Below are 11955 nucleotides of genomic sequence, written 5' to 3' on the forward strand. Positions count from 1 at the left end.
GGCTCTAACCATGCCCATGTCTTATTCCAGCGCTCATCACCATGCCTGTCTATTTGTCCGGGTCCCTGAAGAGATTGTCGGCTCCTCCAGGATGCAGCAGGGGAGTATGAATGAATGAATGAATCAACGAGCTCCTGTAACACTGTGCCTTCCTCTCATCCAGTTCCCTAATCATGTGGTTGTAGGTGCATGAATGATTGGGCATAACCATCTCTGTGAGAAAAAAATGCCCAACACAGCCAGCTGTGCCCTGTCCTCGTGGACCTGACTGCAGGAGCTGATCACAGTGAGAACTTCCACCGTCTCATCTAACCTGCACAGCTGTCCAGGGAGGTTGGCATTCTGATGGTGCCCATGTTCAGGATGAGGGAACGGAGGCTCAGAAATGTCCAGCGATTTGCCCAGGGTCATGGCCCGTGAGGTCAGCGCTGGGACAGCTCCTGAGCTGGAAGCCGCGTCACCGTGCTTCTGCTTCTGGCTCACTCTGACCACCGGGTTGCTGTCTTCTTTCTACCTTGACTGGAATGTATGAAGCAGTGACAGACGGCGAGGGGGAAGCAGCTGGTTTCGAGGCCAAAAAGTAGATTACAGATCATAAAAGTCAAATTGTAGGAGAGAGGCAGTGACTCATTACATTCTTCTTGTACACGAAGTGTGCATGTCGATCACCACCAGTCATTCCCACCAGCGACATCTGAGGCAGAGCCAAGCATTGCCTCATCGTCCGTCGTGATTTGTGAGGTCAGTACGTGCTGCACTGTGGACGTGTACCAGAGAGCGACGAAATATTCTGAGGGTCCAATGATCTGCTCACTTGGCTTTAGCCATTATTTATCTGAGTACTTTTCCAGCCCCACCTCTTTCTTCTCTCCTTTCTGAGACTAGGTGATGGAAATGTAAGAGCTGTAGGTTTTTTTTTTAACTTTTTTTTTCTTTAAACATCTTTATTGGAGGATAATTGCTTTACAATGGTGTGTTAGTTTCTGCTTTATAACAAAGTGAATCAGCTATATGTATACATATATCCCCATATCTCCTCCCTCTTGCATCTCCCTCCCACCCTCCTTATTCCACCCCTCTAGGTGGTCACAAAGCACCGAGCTGACCTCCCTGTGCTATGCAGAGCTGTAGTCCTTATCCCACAGGGAGAAGGGCCCTGAGGCTCTGTTCATTTATTTATTTATTATTACTTTAAAAATTTTTTTTAATGTTAATTTTTAATTTTTTCAAGTTTATTGGAGTATAGTTGATTTACAACGTTGTGTTAGTTTCAGGTGTACTGCAAAGTGATTCAGTTATACATATACATATATTCATTCTTTTTTAGATTCTTTTCTTTTAGATATACGTTATCATAGAATATTGAGTAGAGTTCCCTATGCTATACAGTAGGTTCTTGTTTATCTATCTTATATACAGTAGTGTATGTGTGTGTGTGTGTGTGTGTTCATCCCAAGTTTCTGATTTACCTCTCCCCTGTTTATTTTTCAACCTATTTTCTGTCTTTTGTTCAGATTAGAAATTTTCTAATTTTCCATTTTTCCGTGTACTGATTCTTTCCTTTGTCCCCTCCTGTCTGTTGTTGAGCCCATCAACTGAGCTTTTTATTTCCATTATTGTGTTTATTTCAGTTTTAAAATTCCCATTGGGCTGCTTTTCTTTGCCGAGGCTTTCTGTTTTTCACTTATTTCAAGTGTTTTGTGATTGCTCATGGAATTATTTTTATCTCGGCTGCTTGTATGTTTGTAGGATGATTCTAATATCTCTGTCATTGTGGTGCTGGCTTCCATTTATTGTCTTTTGTTCTTTCAGCTTGAGATCTTGTTCTTGGTGTGATGAGTTATTTTCTATTGAAAGCTGGACATTTTTGTATTATATTATGAAACTCTGGATCTTATTTAAGCTTTGTGTTTTAGCTGTTTTTTTCTGACACTTCTCTGGCAAGAAAAAGGGGGGGCATCTCCTTGACACTGCCAGCAGCGGTAGAAGTCCAAACTCCCCATTTGGTCTCCTGAGGGGTTTGGGTCTCCTGGTTACTGCTGGGTTGGGCTGAAAGCCAAGTCTCCCCTCGTGGGGTCCAGGCACACTGTGTTGGGGTCTCATGACCTGCACGCAGTCATGAAAGTCCCTGGTTCTCCCACTGTGGGGATGAGGGGTGCCCTGTCACAGGCTGGTGGGGACCGGGAAGCTGGGCTCCTCGCTTTCCTTTTCCTGTGGTGTTTGGCTAGAGTAGAATGATTATTGTCTAAAAGTTTCTGTCCTCAGAGATTACAGTTTTCCTTGTCCTTTGACTAGAGAGAGCAGATCTTTTATTTGGTGGGGCGGGGGCACTTTTTGGATCTGCACCTGTTGGTGTTTCCAGGTTGCCTGTTTCTTTGGCTCCACAAGAAGAAAAGCCAGGGAACTGCCCTGTGTTCCTCAGGTCACAAGGTCCCTAGCTGGTCTGCTTGCTCTCTACATTTTTGAGTTTTCTTATGTATGCTTTATGTAACATCCAAGGTTTTTAGTTATACTTAGTGGGAACAGTAGGGAAACGTATATCTACTCAATCTCAGAACTGGAATTTCCCCTCCCTGTGGACTTGAGCTCATTTCCTGCCCATGTAGGCTGGGATTCAAGGGTCATTTTATGGCTCAACCAGTCACAGGTTCTTTTAGTCTAGACTGTGGTTTCTTGATAAAGTGGACCCTGGCAGGCACTGCCCGGACCTCCATCTAGAACTGAAGGACTGATTTTCCTGGTAACTGGGAATGATGCGACAGTTAGCCCTCAGCATCAGTTAGCCCTGAGCTGCAGGGAGCTGCCTTGCCAAGGTTACGCCCCTTCCTGGTGTAGCCACGTCCCTACGGTCAGTGCAAGGGTACCAGGTCCTCCACCTCTACCCCAGTTGGGGACAACTCGGCCACATCACGCCAGCTTCAGAGCCCCCATGGGCTGGCTGAAGCCACCACTGAGGCTACGTTGGAGCCGGGCTTGTCCTCTGTGAGTCCTGTTTCCTCCCTTCCCTTCCCCTGCGGTGGGGGAAGGCAGAGGCTCCCTGTAAACTCAGAGTGTGCCTCTCAACGACCACCTGCGGCTGGGAGCTGTACAGCCGTCTTTGAAACCTCAGAGACTTTGTATCTATTTGATTCCAGTGACTTCTGTTTGCGGTTGACCACACTCACGGTTCTTGCAGAGTTGTAGCCAGACTGGTTGTAACCCATTGCTTTCTTTCTCTTCACCCCCATGCCTCTCATGCCCAACTTCGAGGGGGACCTGAGTGGGTCCCAGTGGCGGACCTGCACTCTGTTTCATTCCTTACAATTTAGAGAACTCAGCGGGTCCTGCACCAGCAAGCCACGGCCCCCGATGCCCGGGGAACAGGCTGCGTGGGCACAGCCCAGGGAGCTCCAGCTCGAGTGTGTCCAACAGGACTTCCCCCAAAATCCCCTCCAAACTTTGATTTGAGTCTTTCTTATTGGAGTTCAAATCTGTGAGGCCTTAAATTGACAAGACTTTTTTCAGAGTTTCAGATTTTTCTCTCCCCAGCCTGCTGAGAAACACTTTAATTACACCTATTAGTCACGGCCCTGAAATTGTCTATTAAACACTAGGTGTTCCTTCAGTTTTCAAATAAAAGGTTACCTTTCCTGGGTAAGATCCTCCCTTGGACAGTTTTGTAATTATAAGTTGCACATTTTCAGAAGCTGCTGCTACAATATACTAAAACACTTATGGTAAAAGTAAAGAATAAATGTTCCTGTTTTTTTAAAAAAAAAGAATGTTTTATTTCAAAATGACATTTAAAAAGTCATTTCTCTACTCTCCTATCAGATATTGATATTTATCAGAACTTATGTACTTATTTTTTGTCCTCTTTCTTTATTCTTAGAGTGGCCCCCCCTTATCCACGGTTTCAGTCACCTGCGGTCAACCAGAGTCGGAAAATATTAAATGGAAAATTCCAGAAATAAACAATCCTTAAGTTTTGAATGGTGTGTCATTCTGGGTACGTGATGAAATCTCACACCATCAGCTCCATCCCACCTGAGACGTGAATCGTCTCTTTGTCCAGAGTGTCCTGCAGGTTACTCACTTAGTAGCCGCTGGGTGATCAGGTCGACTGTCCTGTGCTTGTGATCAACCGACCCTTATTTTACCTAATAATGGCCCCAAAGCACAAGAGGAATCATGCTGGCAATTCGAATATGCCAAATAGAAGCGTAAAGTGCTTCCTTTAAGTGAAAAGGTGAAGGTTCATAAGGAAAGAAAAGAATTATATGCTGAAGTGGCTAAGATCTACAATAAGAACGACTATTCTATCTGTGAAATTGTGAAGAAGGAAAAGGAAATTTGTCCTAGTCTTGCTGTGGCATCTCAAACTGCAAAATTTACAGCCGTGGTACCTGACAAGGGCTTAGTTAGGATGGAAAAGGCATTAAATTTGTGCAGTAAGATACTTCGAAAGGGAGAGACTACATTCACCTAACTTTTATTACAGGATATTGTTATAGTTGTTCTATTTTATTATTAGTTATTGTTGTTAATCACTTACTGTTTCTAATTTATAAATTAAACTTTATCACAGGTACGTATGTATAGGAAAAGATACAGTATCAATATATAGAGGGTTCGGTACCATCCACTGTGTCTTGGAACAGATCCCATGCAGATAAGGGGGAGCTACTGTACATTGTTCTTATGTTTACAGTTGCAGCTCTGTTACTTCATACTTATTTATATTTTCTCTTGCTTTTGTATTAACTATTTCCCAGCAACTATGAAAATAGAGCCACTTTGCTCTCTTAGCCGATTATAAAAATCACTTGCTGAGCTTATAAAAATGCAGACTCCTGGGATCCCTGCAGGTACAATGAAACAGACTTTTTATGGAGGAGCCTGGGAAGATATTTTAAATAAGCCTGTAGGTGAATCGTGTCACCAAAGCGTGGAAAACTGATCTGAGTCAAAGTTAGTTTTATGTACTAATCGGTTAAACATCCCCAAAGGTTCCTCTCTTTCCCCAACCCTGATCAGACTTGGTGTGTGGACCGTGGTATGACTTTATTATAACATAATATTTATCAATTGACCTAGTTATCATCTATTTATCTGAGATTCATTTGAGTTGGAAACACTCTATAAACATCCACATTTACCTTTATTTGCTTTATTACTTGAATGTTTGCTTTCTAGAGAATTACGACGAAACAGCCTTTTATGAAAGATCTGTGCTATAGATTGAATGTTTGTGCCCCTTGAAAATTTATATGTTGAAACCTAGCCCCTAATGTGATGGTATGTGGAGGTGGGACCTTTGGGAGGTGATGGGATTAGTGCCCTTACAAAGGAAGCTCTTGAGAGATCCCTCACCCTTCTGCCATGTGAGGTTATAGCGGACACTCGGCTTCTATAAACCAGGAACTGGGCTCTCATTGGACCCTGAAACTGCTGGCACTTTGATCTTGGACTTCCCAGCCTCCAGAACAGTGAAAAATACATTTCTGTTGTTTATAAGCCACCTGGTATGTGGTGTTCTTATTTAAGCAGCCAAAACAGACAGAGACAATCTGCTTTGGTTGATCCATTCATTCAAAAAGTATAATTAGACAATTACTAGGGCTGTTCTAAACCCTATGGTTGGTTACACCAGTGGATGAAAGAGAGAAATCCCTGCTTTCAGAAAGCCTACCAGCAGCCACTCCATTTCTTATCTACTAACCTGAGTCACTCAAAGATAAGGGAAGAATGAGTGCATTTTGAATCAGAAGTGCATTCGGTCAGTTTGCCTTAGAATAATTTCATATTTTCTTAGGTGACAAGAATAAGTATGATCTAATAAATAATTTTAGTGAAGATAAATCAGGAGAAACTCGGCTTACCTTTCATGAAAGAAGTTAAGCAGATTTAAATTATTTTCCTGAGAGTGAGGGTTGTTAAACACCAAAGGGGTAATTAAAAAATAAGGTAAAGCCTCCACTTACAAATGCATTCTGAAATTTTGATAAGCTATTTCAGGCAAAAGCCTGAAATTTTTCCTTCTATAACAGAGTACATGAAATCAAATATTTTCATCAAAATTTTATTAAGGCAAATCTCATTTTACCGTTAAATTAGTAGCTCTATTCAAAAGTACCAACCTACTTCTGCTCTAATTTTTGGTTCACTGTCTACTGTATAAACATAAAAATAATGCTAACTAAAAATTAAAGTGAGAAAACTTAGATGTTGAAGTTATAGAAACTATTCCCCAAATTGATAGCAGATAGGATAAAAGTTGTATTTGCCACAGGGTTTTTTGTTTCTATGTGTTTTTTAATTTTAGCAAACAAGCGAATGAAACCACAACCCACTGACTTTTGTCGACACAAATAATCCATAAATAATCTATTATAAGAATAGAAATGAGTTTTATCTGAGTCACACTGAGAACTATAGCCCGGTAGACACAGATTCAAGAAGCACTTGAACTGTGTTCTGCCCGACTACAAAATGGGGGGAGCTTACAAAGGCAGAACCCACAAAGGTACATAAGTTGTTTGTCAAGAATTAGGATGGGAGCTGGCAAGCAGCAAGGGTGCTTGTTAAGCAAGGATTGGGTGGGGTCTGAAATGGTTGCACACTCAAGGGGAGACCTTGAGACCATGAGGTGGTAGCTGGCAGCTGCTGGCAGGTACTGTTTTGAGAGCAGCTGGTGGTGTCCCGAGTTTGATACAGTTCAAAATTCAAGTTCTCAGTGATGCAGGAATGTGTCTGAAACCAATATTCACAGTGACAGCTGGGCTCCATTTCCGATGCCTGAACCACGGTTACTCCATTTTGTGTTTTTTGTTTGTTTATTTCATTTGACAAAAATGTGTATTATCATATTCAGTTGAAAAGTAAATACAAAGTCGTGCATGTGCTTCGTTTAGAACAGCGTCAGCATATAGGAGACTCAGTAAATGCTTGTTGAATGTATTAATGAATAACATAGAAAATATGCATGCCCATGGGCAGAGATCAAAAGATCAATACGTAAAATGATTAGTTGTAATAGGATTCTGGCCTTTTCCTCTTTCAAAGTCATCTTTAATTTGTATATTTTCAGCTCTTCCAGGTTTGAGTACAGCCAGCTGCCTATTTCCTTTTTTTTTTTTTTTTTTTAATTTTTATTGGAGTATAGTTGATTTACAATGTTGTGTTAGTTTCTGCTGTACAGCATCCATTTTGATTTATCGATGCATTCTTTTCTTTAATGGTTAAAGCAGATGTACAGTACATGTCTGACGGGCCAGAAGACAGGCTGTCCATTAGCATAAAGTTCAAGACAAATCACGTACAAGCTAGAACGACTCCCCCATACCTCAATGTGCGAAAATTTCTTCCATCACTTTATACTTTCATCTTCAACATACTTTTCAAAAGTTAATAAATATGTTCAATATAAAAAGCTTTAAAAAGTTATATTTGTCATTAAAAATGTGAGTATTAAGAAAGCATTTTCCTTTTGAACTATGAAGGTAAAGTTTTTTGTAAGCTTCTGCAGCCACTACACAGATGCATAATTAAGCAGAAGAAATGAAGACGCCTTGCTTGAAAAACCTTTGCCCTTGCCTGATCAGGCTTAAAGAATCATGGAATCGGGATTGTGTCCTCAGAGAGTAATCTACCTATGCTAAATAGCTCCCATTTCTAGAACTTCACTAAGATTTCCATAATAAGCGTTATGGGAATTCTAATATTTATAAACATATAATAGGGCTTCCCTAGTGGCGCAGTGGTTGAGAATCTGCCTGCCAATGCAGGGGACACGGGTTTGAGCCCTGGTCTGGGAAGATCCCACATGCCGCGGAGCAGCTGGGCCCGTGAGCCACAATTACTGAGCCTGCGCGTCTGGAGTCTGTGCTCCGCAACAAGAGAGGCCCACGCACCGTGATGAAGAGCGGCCCCTGCTTGCCACAACTAGAGAAAGCCCTCGCACAGAAACGAAGACCCAACACAGCCATAAATTAATTAATTAATTAATTAATTTTTAAAAAACATATAATATAAATACATTTAATATTGTTATAGGTGCCCTGTATTGTAATGCAAGCATTTTTACAACTTGGAAATGGAAGAAAGCATCAGTTAAAAAAAAAAAAAAAGAAACACTATTTGCTACTAGTAAGATAAAAATAATTTAATGAGAGAATAAAGAAGGTAGGGAATGAAGGCTTTTTTCCCCTCCCTCAAGTCTTTTTGGCATTTGGAACATGTGAAAATTCTATGAGTTTGGGCCTCTTAAATTTAGTTAATTTCACCTATTTGTAAGATTTACTATTAAACTATTGCTGTAATTCCTGCTTTGTTGACTATTTAAACAACATGAATTGAGTTCCTGCCTCCTGAGAGGATACGGCATCTGCTTTCAAGGAATTTACAGTTTCGTCAGAAAGCCAGATGCGTAAACAAGTTAAGTAGGGTGAAGAGAGGATGGGGGCAGTCAGAGAAGAAACATGACAGGAGAGGGAGCAGGACCTGCTCCTGGTAGAGCAGTGACATCCCTGGCCTCACACATTTATGTGTTGTGTTTCCTACCCAATGCCTTTATTCATTCATATTCATTTATTTGGTGCATGGTTTTCAGGAAATGCCATGGGACACTTACATCACAGAAACAAGAGGCATTTTTCTCGTTTCACACATACCCCTTATCTTCTTCAAAATTGTATTTCCAATGTGGCCTGTGCTACTTTAAACTATTTTGGTATTTTTCGCTCATAATTTGGGAAGAGGAGAGAATTAGAGTAATTATTTAGGTAGATCAAAAAAATGTTTTGATATCTGTTTCCCAAGTATTTCAGCACAGAATTTGTAGGAGAATTATCTTAATTTGAGAGCAAAAGGAAGTAAGAGGAGACAAAGAAAACCCAAATGATTGGCCAGAGGAAACCCAGAAGAAATGCCCCATATAAGTGATTCAAACTACCACAAAGGCGTGACTCTCTCTCGAGTCCATCTGTGTGTGTCTATTCACCTGTACTATTTTTCCTCCAAATAAACACTTTACTTGTTTCACTAAAAAAAAAAAAAAAAAGAAAGAAAGAAAAGAAAAGAAAAAGAAAACCCAAGAGGTTAGTATTATACTAATTTTCTCAACTAAATTTTGAGTGGCCCCATTTCATGAGGCTCTTGCAATGCCTGCAGCACACAGTGACAGAGAAGTACCATGTGGTGATTTCTGCTCATCCCTCTCAGACCCCCCTCCCACCTTCTCCCCATGCTCTAGAGTGTGTGGGTCCAGGGACACTGACCTCTGTGGGCTGCATCCACAGCCCCCCTTGCCCTCTGGCTTCCCACTGAGTTTGGCCAGTGGGATGCTGTGCAGAGGTCAGAGGACAGGAAGGGAGTGAGGGGTATTTTCTGGGGTCTCCTCCCTGTGGAGCCAGGAGGTCCAGCTGCATCTTTCTCCCTTAGGGTGGTCCAGCTGCACGGCCCTGACCCCGAGACTGCTCTCTCTGTGTCCAGGGAACCCGGCCGTTGTTCATCCTTTCAGGCCCGTAGGAGGTGATGCCTCCTTCTCTTCCTCCGCTGAGGCCAGCTGCAGGATACACTTTTTCTTGCTTCTTACCAATTTTCCTAAACATTACCTACACCTTTCATGGTCCTCTTGTTAAGACACCTCAAAGGACTTCTCAAACTGAGTGCGCCATTTGATTACGGCTGGGCCTGGAACGTACTCTAAAGTGCATCTCAACAAAAATCCCCGAGTGGCTGTCTGGAGTGTGCCTTGAGCAAACTTGAAGTGTAGACAGCTCCATTTCTTAGTTTTAAAGGGTTTCAAGTTAAAAGAATAGACGAATTACAACGGAGACATTCTATTTCCTAAGAATTACGGACTCATCACAAATTCATGTACCAGAGTTTATGTTTTTACTTCATTTTAATTTGAAATAAACTTTAATTATTTAAAAGCTTTGCTAGGAAGATCATAAAATATGAATGTAAAAAGTTATTTCACACTATGCTAGCTGTGGTGACTATAACTGACCCATATCAGAATGCCTGGCACGCAATAAACGCTTATTACATGAGGGATTCATTTGTAATACAGAAGTACAAATTCTAACTTAAAATAAGTGAACGGGGCTTCCCTGGTGGCGCAGTGGTTGAGAGTCTGCCTGCCAATGCAGGGGACACGGGTTCGAGCCCTGGTCTGGGAAGATCCCACATGCCGCGGAGCTACTAGGCCCGTGAGCCACAACTACTGAGCCTGCGCGTCTGGAGCCTGTGCTCCGCAACAAGAGAGGCCGTGATAGTGAGAGGCCCGCGCACCGCGATGTAGAGTGGCCCCCGCTTGCCGCAACTAGAGAAAGCCCTCCCCCAGAAACGAAGACCCAACACAGCCAAATATTAAAAAATAAATAAAATAAAATAAGTGAACGTGTCTACAAAAGAAAAAAATCTTCAGAAAATTAAATTTCATCAGAGAATTGAAAATGTGATGTTTTAGAGAGGCTGCCTTATACCTGTACCGTATCAGCAGCTGTGTCCCTGGCCTGATAAATGAAAACAAAATGGACAGCTCAGCAGGAAGAGGAGGGGACACAGAGCAGCCCCTGGGTTTCTATGACGTCATCCCCTTGGTTTATCACACACTGGCTTGAAGCAATCGGGATGCAAGACGGTTAGCATGTCACTAACATACTATCAAGAGCTATCGAGTACTGTCAAGAACTGAAATTTTAAGTAAAGTGTTAGCTGGTAAACAGAAGTGTCCGCAGTTTGGAAAAATATTTGGCAAGTCGGACAGCTTTACTGAATGTAACTTCAATGCTTTCTTGCATGATCTATAATTTTTTAGTTCTAAGAATTTCCCCATGTGTGACTTATTTATAAGGGTCCCTGGACATCACATTTTGCTTCCTGGCCTTCTATGGCAATAACCGAAGGGGAAAGGCAGTCTGGAGCAGTAATTAGGAGCCAGGGCTGGTGTGGTCCGAGCTCTCCCACATCCGCTCACCACGTTGTGCCCTTCAGCGCATGCTCTCTACATCTCAGTGTGTCCTCATGGGGAGGACGGGAGGTAATCACAGCACCAAGCTGAGAATCAGACAAGCTGACACAGGCAAACCCGGCTCGCCACAAACATCCAATAAACCTGAGTGTCTTACCAGAAGGAGATTTCTGCCGCTGTCCCTCCAAGCACGCCCACTTTCCTTCCAGCTGTCACAGGCAGTGACATGAAAATATCCATCTTGGTTTCAGTCGTCAAAAATGTAAGACTTCTTGTCAGACAGAGAAAGACAAATATCGTATGATATCGCTTATATGCGGAATCTAAAAAAAAAATGATACAAATGAACTTATTTACAAAACAGAAACAGACTCACAGACTCAGAGAACGAACTTCTGGTCACCAGCAGGGAAGGGTCGGGGGGAGGGATAGTTAGGGAGTTTGGGACTGACATGTCCACACTGCTGTATTTAAAACGGATACCCAACAAGGACCTGCTGTACAGCACAGGGAACTCTGCTCAATGTTATGTAACAACCCAAATGGGAAAAGAACAGATACATGTATGTGTATAACTGAGTCACTTTGCTGCACACCTGAAACTAACACCACATTGTTAATCAACTATACTCCAATATAAAATAAAAAGTTAAAAAAACCTAAGACTTCTTGACCATTTTTTAACATGAGCTAGTCTTGAAACAAGTCAAACTTTAGAAAAAACATTTTACAGGATTTCTTGATTGTTTCCCTCGGGCACCTACAATGCGGGCGGGAAATGGGGCGGGGGGGGTCCTCCACGCGCATGATGTTTTCCCAATGAAGCCGTTGCAAAGAGCGCTGGCTTCTCAGAACTTCTCGTGCAGTGTGGTCTCAGGGCATCACGCCGCGGTGCCCAGAGCTTTTCCGGGGGCAGCTGAGGTGTGTGCCTGGCACCGTCTTTGATTCTTCAGACCTGTGCAATGCTGGGAAGGTGCAGGTCATCTGAGGAGAGC

The sequence above is a fragment of the Eubalaena glacialis genome, chromosome 17, assembly GCF_028564815.1.
Source record: "Eubalaena glacialis isolate mEubGla1 chromosome 17, mEubGla1.1.hap2.+ XY, whole genome shotgun sequence".
In the NCBI taxonomy this organism is placed as follows: Eukaryota; Metazoa; Chordata; class Mammalia; order Artiodactyla; family Balaenidae; genus Eubalaena; species Eubalaena glacialis.